The sequence below is a fragment of the Perca fluviatilis genome, chromosome 8 (genome assembly GCF_010015445.1).
Source record: "Perca fluviatilis chromosome 8, GENO_Pfluv_1.0, whole genome shotgun sequence".
Classification (NCBI taxonomy): Eukaryota; Metazoa; Chordata; class Actinopteri; order Perciformes; family Percidae; genus Perca; species Perca fluviatilis.
In genome coordinates, this window is record NC_053119.1 from 30446160 (window position 1) to 30456882 (window position 10723).

At 41.6% G+C, this 10723-nt stretch overlaps 1 protein-coding gene across 1 annotated transcript in view; it reads left to right on the plus strand.

The window, feature by feature from the left end:
• Positions 1 to 10723, plus strand: part of LOC120563901 (F-actin-monooxygenase MICAL2-like) — a gene marked incomplete in the record, with an annotated part of 44102 nt that overhangs the window by 9240 nt on the left and 24139 nt on the right. The window contains 1 exon segment of the mRNA XM_039808401.1: positions 6206 to 6297.

Genomic DNA, 10723 nt, shown 5'->3' on the forward strand with positions numbered 1-10723 from the left:
GATCAGAGGTCTGTTTTAAAGTTGAACTTTCCAAGTTTCTAAACCTTCTTCTACACTTAGATGCCGGTTTATCTATCTATAAATCGGGATATCTCGGTGTGTGTCCCCACACATGCGCAGTACAGCAGCGGGGGCGGGGAGTTGCTGAATCTTTACAAGGCTCATTGATTGCAGTTCACTGGCTATAGGTGTCTTGCCAAAAACTGATTATCCGCCAAAAACTCATTGCTGTCTATTAGTGGTGTGCGATACTGCAAAATTTGGTATCAATCCGATACCAGGTAAATATAGGGCCAGTATCGCCGATACTGATGATACTAATACGTTTTTAATAATTAAGGAGAATGCATCATCCATTTACTAAATCTGACCTTTTTAAGTGGTTTTGTGATTTTTTTTTCCCCTTTGGATTATTAATAACCCAGGACTGAATTTTCATTTGCGGGGGGTTTTCGCCACGGCCACAGGAAATTACGGCACTCACGCCACGCCCGCGGTGGCCGCTCACGCCACGCACATTTTTGGTGTAGGTAGGAGAGACAGCAGGACGCGACGGGAGAAAGACGCCACTGAGCTGGCCTGGCCCTGGGCAAGCCAGCCTTCTTTGAGAATTCTTTATCGATCTTTTTCCCTCCCTTTGTAGAATTTATTTTTAACTTCAACAATAAGCTAAGCCTAAGTAATAATTATAAGGTAAAATAAATTCCTGTATTGAATTTGTCTTTATTTGGCTAAAGAGTTCCATTTCTTTCTATTTACCTTGCTGACACAACCACAAAACTTTATACAAATGATTGCGTAATGATGTCACAAATATGCAAATGAGTGTATGACATCATCTAGCGACTTTAAGCGACTTTTGGAGCTGGTGCTAGCGACTTTCATTGGAAAAGAGTTGGCAACACTGTACAGCTTCATCTTGCCAGTGATGGTGGCAGTGGCTACTGGGAAGCTCCAGGTAAGCTACTGATAGCCAGTTATCGCTTGTTTCAAATTAATATTACTATCTACAGCTATTGATGTCAGGTTGATGATAGCGCATAGTTAATAGGGTGGGTTTTGCAGCTCAAAGGCTAAATTTAACGTGGCAAAAGTATGCTAACGTTAGCTTAGCCTGTGTGTGTGTTTGTGTGGGGGGGGGAGGGAGGTACTTAGCATGATATTTTTTATTAAATGAAAAATGACAGTTTCAGAAACAAAAAGTTACATATAGTCACTTTAATGTTAATTTGAGTTGTTGAGAATTGGCTACATAAGAACATTGTGTTTCTTATATAATGTCTTCCTCTTTTCATATTATTCTGGTGTTTTATAGAAAAAATCTTATAGTCAATATTTCCTGGATTTTATGTGGCAAGATGCCGTCTGGAATATCTGGCTTCATTATTATTGCTACATGACATTTCATAACATAATTACTGCATTGTGAGATGTTTTTTAAACACCAGATGAATGTACACCCTGACACATGGTCCCCAGGACATTTACTTTGTAATTAAACTTTTGACAAATAGCTCTGAGCATCTGAAAAAGGAAAATTGTTTTATGTAACAAAGGGTTGTGTAAAATAATTTAATATGTACTTGCTGCATTTATTTACTTTTAGTGCTTCGACCCTGAGAGAACCTTCTGCTTGAAAATGTACCCTATTGTGACCAGGTCAGGACAGTCATGACAGACCACCTGATTGAATCTTTTTCAACAAAAAAGAGACTGTCATCCAGTATCTCCTGTCTGCGTTTTAAAGGATTTAACCAAAAAAGGTTTCAACTTGTTTAGGCTCTTCTGAACAAAGGACATTTTAAAGATCATCACTGCATGGAGATATGCCTTGTTTTTGACTCACTGAAGATATCCACTGTTCTGCTTTCAGAAATCCAGGCTGTAAACTGGATGCTCTAATTTCATGTACAGTTTTTTGTCAAATGTAAGTTTTCATTTGATTTGTGAAGCTCTCTGCCTACTTTTCATCAGCTTATAATTCAACTGAACTTTTTTGTTACTGTATTTCTACTGAAAATGTCATTGTGTTCTCATTAAAGAGTTGTATTCCCAGACTCTCAAGTTTAATTGATTGTTCAAATCACTAAAAATGATAGATATATCTAACATGACGGTGGTTACCACTCAGGGCAAAGACCACGACAACTCTCCAGAAAATGCATGGCTGCGATAGCTATCAGGGTCTACCATAATCAATGATCACATTTGTATTTTTCCCTGAGTGTGAAATGTATCATTTTATTTAACCTTTATTTATCCAGGTAAGTCAATTGAGAACAAATTCTCATTTGCAATGATGACCTGTCACATTCACACAGTAACACATTCATACCTGGAAGCTGCCCAGTACAACCAGAGTGATCTGCTAGCCACTGCTCAAGGGCACCTCAGTGGTGGTAATGAGGGAGGGACAAGTGCTGCTCTTTCACTTTCCCCACTCCCCCCACTTACCCCACTCCCGGTCACAAGCTCGCTTCTTTAACCTGCTACACCACTGCTACTACATCAATATAATTTGTATTTCTTTTTCTATAGTTCCACCCCGAACTATGGAAAACAGGCTTTTATTTTGAAGGCGAAGAAAACAAGGGGTGTGGCGTGAGCGGCCACCATGGGCGTTGCTTGAGCAGCTACTGGGCGTGGCCTTATTGGGGTTTTCTGTGCTAATTTCAAGGCTGCTGCTCTGCACTTGTGTACTGATATCGCAAGACACTTTTTACCTTGACGAGAAATCTCGTCACACATTTAGCGGTCTACTTTACATGCAGCAGAGTCGTGACTGATGGAGTCGTGCTGCAACATGTGTACCAGGTCGGGGCTCTCCAGTATGTTTTGTTGCGCACATTTCTCTGGCCATTCTGCGCGCTGCTCAGCCGGGTTCCCTGCTTCTAGTTCCCGGGCCACATCGCCTAAAACTACCACGATGTGCGATTGCTACATCGGTCACGTGGAATCTCTACATTACTCCTTTTCCACCAACAAGAACCAGGTGCTGGCTCAGAGCTAGAGCTAGTGCCGGTTCAGAGTTGGTTCGACTGACGAGCCTCCAAAGAACCAGTTTGCTTTTCCACAGGCTAAAGAGCCAGCACAGAGCCAAGTCTTACGTCACTGTATAAGTCTCATCTTTCCCAGCAACGTTAGCGCGGCGGCGCCAAACACACCATCAACAATGGCGGATGTTGCTTTGCTATTGATGTTCATGGCTTTGTGGACCTACATCGGCATCCAAACTCAGCGGATCCAACGTGTTCGCGCGGCTCGCCTTTATAGTGCAAGAAAGCAGCTTGTTTCCTCCTCTGACCACTGCTGTTGTTTAATCGCGTCAATCGTGTTTATCTGCTAATTCAAAAATGGCGTTTCGGTTTGTCTTGTTGGTCACAGTAACCTCTCCCCCAGCCGCTGACGTAAGCGGTTCTTACTTCTGGCCCAGCAATGATTTGGTGCTACTTAAGAACCAATTTTACTGGTTCGGAGCTGGTGCTTTGGTGGTCGAAAAACAAAGAACCGATTTTGAAACTAGGCTCTGGCTCCGAACCTTGGTGGAAAAGGGGTACATGAGCTGCAGCTGAACCACGACTGATTGAACCTGCAACATGTGTTACAGGTTGAGTTTTATAAAAAACTAATTGCAAAAAAATACATTCACGAGGCGCTTTACTTATGCCATATAAAACCGCCTGTGATCGCACACTGAAAGTTCGACAGCTCTCTGTTCAAATTAAATCTTACAGACTATGAGGATTTCTTTATAAAATTGTTTGATAATTTTGCCACATTTTGTGTTATAGTGAAAACTATTGTCAGGATTTCTCAGAATTTCATGGGCCTTTTGTCCACTGCACTGTGTCAGTCATTTGATCTCTGATGCAGCAGACTTTTCTGTGGCGTGTTTGTAAGTAGGAGGCAGCAGGTCCACACTCTGACATTCCAGCTGTTCACATTTCCTGTTTTTCCGAAGAAATCACTGATCTTGGAGCTAATCAGCAACACATTCAGGAGCACCATATATCCTGGCCAAGTATGCACTCTCTCTGGTCAGATTTAAATTCTATATATAATAACTAAGGAATCTGCATCAGTGTTCTCTGCACCCTGTCGGTCTGTAGAATCCTCTTCACACACACATTCTGTCGCTCTCTTGGATGTCTTTCTCACTCTGTTTTCTCTCTCTCTCTCTCTCTCTCTCTCTCTCTCTCTCTCTCTCTCTCTCTCTGCATCTAGTCTGGGCAGGAACTTGTTGACTCAGCTTTCTCACACACACGCACGCACGCGCATTTGCGACTAAAAATAGATGTGTGTGTGTGTGTGTGTGTGTGTGTGAACTGTAAAAATGTATTAAGGCGCACGTGCAAATACCCTGCTGTTGGGGTATTTTCACCTTGCCATATTTTTGGCAGATGCGGCATCCAGTAGCTCTCATGAACTTGGCTATATTTTTGTTTTTAATTTGTTGTCTTTTGTGTCTTTGTTACTGGAGCACGTATGTATGTCTGTCAGCGGAAATGTAACCACACTGCGGCCACTTTCCTCTCACCATTATACAGCCCCATTACATTATATTGCAGTGAGCGTTGTTTGCATGGAGTTTTGAAAAGTGTAACCACACTTGGTGACCACTTTATCGGCATTGCCCTGACTCACTGCGATTTAAACAAGGTGCAGAAACAACGTTGTCCCGCTCCGTCTATACCGAATCTCTGCTGCGCCCCGTTCAGGAAACAGCTCCATTTAAACTGTATTTCCCACTATGATGGTTAAACTTTGCAGGAAAACCACAATTCACATGTGTGCCGAACCATAGCGGTGGTCTGTTGCACCACTACTGTATATTTAACATCACTGACAATTTATTGATCAATAGAAAATAAATTTCACGAAGTATGAGCTGGGTCCAGATTGTAAACAGCATTTCATTGTGCAACCCTGTGTTTAAAGTATAAGTAATAACATACCGGTAATTGACACTTGACTGTCAGACTGCTGTTACAGATGTGAACTAACACTAGACATGTGCCTCAGAATCACAATGACATTTATTGGCAAAGTAGGAAAAACAGCATGGTGGCCGGGTCACCAACAACAGAATCTTAATTTAATATTTGATCAGCACTGCCTCGTTTGACAGTTTGATCTGAGTTTCGTGAGACTGGTAAGTTGCCCTGTACAGATAACGCCAGTTAAGTTCAGCAACTACTCTTGATAACTACATTCAAACATGAAGCTCCTCTGTCAGTCATCGTCTTAAACCCGCCCCACATGAGATAAACAGTTGTGATTGGCCCTTGCAGGTTCTCTTTAGCTGGAGATCTGTCTAAACGGGATGGGGCCAGACATATCTGCCAAAGCAAATGAAACATGAGCTTGGCAGATTTGTCTGGTTCCCAGGCTGAAGTTAACCACTTCTGTACCAAGACTCCCAGAATGCTCCATACCAGATGTGGTTATGTACAGTACAGCTTCCAAAGATCACAATCTTTCCCATAGCTTTCTAGTTCTCTTTATCAGTGCACACTTCACTGTATTTTTGCAGTATGTCATGTCTGGACCTCAGAGCCAGACACAAGTAGGGCCGTCGGTCTCTGAGCTAAGATCAGGATGTTTTTTTTCAAAACAAATTCCATAAATTTACTGGTTTTCTGATTATTGTCACATGGTTAACTGTGCTTTAGGGATATGGATGAGATATAAAAAAAAAAGTATTCGGGGAGACATACTGAAAGTTGAAGTATTTTAGCTCTTACCTTCAAAACTTCAAAGATGTCCTTAGTCTTTCTTTTTTTTTCTTTAAAGATTGTTTTTTGGGGCTTTTCCCTTTTTTATTTGAAAGTGACAGTGGATAGTCAGGAAAGGTGGGAGAGAGATGGGGGATGACACGCAGCAAAGGGCCGCAAGTTGGACTCAAACCCGGGCCGCTGCAGAGGACTCAGCCTACATGGGCTGCATGCTCTTACTGGGTGAGCTAGAGGTTGCCCCAGTCCTTGGTCTTTCAAATGAGATAAGATCATCAAAGGAATCGGGACATTTCTCATACATACATACTGGGTGAACTGTGAATGATGTTCTCCTAATAGTGCAGCAGGGGAACAAAGTATGTAGTCTGCTGTGTACATCTGCTGTATTTTAGGGTTGTTTTTTCTGCATCTTGTGTCTCACCAAGTTGCTGCTTGTGTGTGATGTGACTGTTTTGTCTGTAATCCTGCAGCTGCAGTGTTTGAGCTTCTCCCATGACTGCTCAGCTGAACCCCTCTAAGGGCACTCTCTGTTGCTATCCTAATCCGACATTCAGTGGAGCTGGTGGGTGAAAATATCTTTTGTTGTAGAGAAAAATTGTGCAACTTAATTAATGACTGTTTGAACTCTGCAGTAAATGTTGTTTTGAAATATAGTCCTTTTCCGGGATGTATGGCCAAAGCTGTGTGTGTCCCTGGGCACCTCATACAGAAGCCAGGACATGACACTCTGGTTACATGAGCACATGAACACATTGACGTCTGCAGTTTATTTTCAGTGCGAGCTGCAGACATTCCTTACATTTGGAATGTGACCTCTCCTTTATGGTTTAAAGTGTTCCACCACATAGTGTATGTGCTCATGTTTTGCTGAGGATAATGAACGTCCTCATTATTGCAGGCCCTGTAAGGGGGATTTACAGTAGTTTGAGGCAAAAGTACAAATGGATTTTGTTACAACCTAAGGTAAAGTACTTTCTTATCTTCCACCAAAAAACATAGTAGGACCTTCTGTAGTAACGAATAAGAATTGTTGAACAAAAATTCAAATTTAACAAAACCTGGATGTCTTTTATGATGAAGTTTACAACTGTATTAGACGGACCTCTTTTGCTGCTATATGCTACACTATGTGGTAACACTTTACTTCTACACTTCACTTTAGGTATCTACATAAGAGTGACATGACACTAGCTAAGTTTCCATCCACTTGTCAATCGAATTATCTGAAGTTCGGTAAAAAAACTCCTGCGAATAAAGCTGGTGAAAGTGTGTTTCCATCAAACAGCTTTAAAGCGAATAAAAACCTGTGCGTAATGACGTCACATGCTGTTTTGCGATTAAATTGGTATATCGAATTGATTTGAGACATTTTATGGTGTTTCCATTCATTTTTTTTAACTGAATTGCACAAGATTCAAGCGAACTTTTGCGAACAAAGTTTTGCTAGACAAAAGTAGTTGTTAATATTAGAAGCCAAGCTATAGCCTAAGCTCCGATGGACCTTTGGCTGAGGATATGATCCAGCTCATCAAAAAGGTGGAACTTGCCTTTTATTTTCCCTCCGGCACCACTGCGAGACAACTCTCTTTTTTTGAGCCGTGTATCGCTGTTTGAGCGCCTTCCATTTACTCCGCAGGACGTCCCACGGCTTGTCTTAAGGGGACATTCTAAAACGCTAAACGTGAAAAAGCTTAACATGGTTTAATATCTAAACAACGATCAATCATCACCAGATGTATCATGGTCATATCTTGTCATGAACACTTAAGCCTGTCAAAAAAACTAAATCGAAATCCAACGATTATAAGTTATCTCGCGTTAATGTGTCAGATAACGTCCATAATATTTGGACATTGGGTTAGATTTGACCGTTTTAAGTGGTTATGATGAGCAATATAGAAGAGGATTTTTTGGTGATGATTTTTTGATCGTTGTTTGAGTGTACGCTAATGTTAAAGCACATTAAGCTTTTAACGCCAATGAGAACCGTGGAGAGTCAACCCCCAGCCGCTCCGCTGCCCTGAAGCAGAAACGCTTTATGTCAGATAACGTCCATAATAATTGGACTTTGGGTTAGATTATTTGACCGTTTTCCGTGGTTATGATGGGTAATATGAGAGAGAAATTTGGTGATGATTGATCATTGTTTAGGTACATTAAACCACGTTAAGCTTTTCCCTCGCCATATTAATAATATTAATACGGCCACTGACGAAGAAAATATTAACGTGAGATAACTTCTATAATCGTTGGATTTGGATTTAGTTTTTTTGACAGGCTTAAGTGTTCATGACAAGATATAACCATGATAAATCTGGTGATGATCATCGTTGTTTAGATAGCATTAAGCTTTGTATCAGTAGAAACCTGTTAGTATTTTTGAATGACCGTGCTTCCCTCCCTCATGTCCCCCTGAGAGGGGAGAGCTCTGTGTTGTGGGTCTGGAAAAAAGCCTCAGATGACGCAAAATGACGATTTTTGCGTCATCTGAGGCTTTTAGGAGCCACTTCCGCATAGCCCAAAGGGGGTTGGACTGACGGCTTTTTCCGGAGATTGCCGAGGAAAAAACGAGTGTCAGCCATCTTGAATCCTCGCTTAGCTTCTCAGCAGGAGCAGAAACTGTTCATCCCGACTGAAATTTTAGAACAATAATTATGTGCATTCAAACTACCACACACGTGTACCACCGGGATACATTGGTACACATCGGAGAATATGCAGACCACTTTATTACAGACGCAATACTCGACACACTACGCAAGCTTTGCCTGCACGGAGACCAGCGGTGGTCTCGATGCCTCTGGCCGGTAAACGGACCTCATCAGCGGGGAGCGTTGAACGAGTGTGCCGGGAAAGCTAACGCTAGCCAGCCACCTGTTCACCAATCCTGCTTGCAAGTGTCTGCTCATTAAACAAACTGGACTACATCCAACTTCAACGAAACTCCCAACGTGAGTTCAGAGACTGCTGTGCTGTGTTTTTGTTGTTGTGGAAATATTGCTGTGGACTATATATCTATGGCTGTGGACAATCCAGCCTGCGGTCACCGGGTAAGATTAGCTAGTGGAGGTTGGCTGTGTTACCTCGGACTGCCTGTTGCAGAAATGGGGTGATTTGTATCCAACTAACTGCTAATTGCTGGTGGAGTTTGTGAGTGTAAAATGCCGACAATTCTAGCTACATCCCACGCAAATGTACGCTGTGTTTATACTCGATGTTTATACCACAGCCCACCAAGAGCTAATGCTAGTAGCTATGTGTTAGCCTTCTTTTATGGCTTGGTTGAATTCTAATGTAGAATGCGGTCTGTTATTTCTTGATAACAGACCGCTGCTAAGGATAACACACCATTGCCATGCAAAAGCAGAGCGTTGCCATGGACGCAGTTTTGTTCACTCTGGAGGACAGCTATCAATCAATCCGCTGAAAGAAGTCCGGGTAATGTATCAGCTGTGGCCAAAAAAAAGCATGTTTTAAATGTGTAACACCACTTGAGTCACGGTGAAACGTTTTTTCGTGTATATTGTTGAAATGACAATAAAACACACTTGTTGAGTTGATCGTCTCACTGTCTGTCTGTAAAGGGTAGGCGTGGCTTGGGAGTGGCCTCATACAGCAGCAAAGCAAGTGCATTCTGGGATTTGGTGTCTTTCATCCATATGAGCCCAAAACACATTTTCTGGCTTATCTCGGCCTAGAAGGCCCCAATTTCAATTTTCTTTTCACATTTCTACTACATTAGTGACCCAATTTAAAGATATATTCAGCTTTCCAGCGGTGAAATTTCCCTTTAAGCGTTTAATGTCCCTGTCGTAACTGTTGGTCATTTCCTTCGCGAGCTCCTGATAAATGATGGCGTTTCTTAGATTTTTGCTATCTAAAATAGCTGTTATATTTTTCTGGTAAATTAAATTAAAAAAGTATCTCGTCTCCTCGTTTGTCCACTTACATCTGTTTTTGTTTTGCAAACAGAGCGGAAATATTGGGCGGAAATGAACTGAAACTTCTTCTTCTTCGTTTTATTGCGGGTTGCAACCATAAAATGACCTAAAACTTAATCGCAATTCATTTATTCGCCAAATAACGTTTCCATCAGCGTTTATCGCATAAGCCGTATATCGATCAAGAGAAAATCCGATGAGACCGAACGTATTTCATTTGAGTCGATATTCATGAAATTCAGTCGGATTTTACTGTTTCCATAAGGCATTTATCATTCGATATCACTTAATTCGGATAAAAACGGGTCGATGGAAACATAGCTACTGTCATGACACATGAACCCTCACTCTAACCCTAACTTGTCATGACAAAAACCGAATGACACTGTCTGACAGAAGCGTTATGTCATAAACGTTTATGATTTGTATATGATTCATAATTTTTATGACATGTTCATGACAGTGTCATGTCACTCTTATGTAGATACCTTCAAGTAAAGTGTAACCCACTATGTTCACCAGTTAGTTGCTGTCTGTCACACGTTTGGCGCTGGACATGTAGTGTACAGAGGTTTTTCCCTCGAAACGCCTGCATGCTGTGGGTAGAAATGATGCAGAATTTTGCAATGAGACAATAAAAACTAAAGTTGTGGGCTGTAAAACCAAAACAATGAGCTGCAGGATGCTCAAACACTTTGTAGAGCTGAGGGGTAGGAATAATTCTCTGTGGGTTCTTCACTAGGAGGATGTTAATATAAAAATGTTGTTTTGTGCATGGTCCTGATGGCACTCCTGTGGCATTGTCAATTCCATCCATCCACTGTCCACTCCACTCCATCCACCATCCATTCTATTCTCCACTCTGTCCATTCCATTTCATTATTCCCTCCATTTCCATTCCATTATTCACTCCACTACTATTCCTTTCGTCTATTATATCTTTCGTTATTGTGGTCATGTCCTATCCATTTATTTCCATTCCTTTCCACATCTTCATCCATATTTCCATTATATTTCATTCCCTATTCATTTCGGCTCCATTCTGGG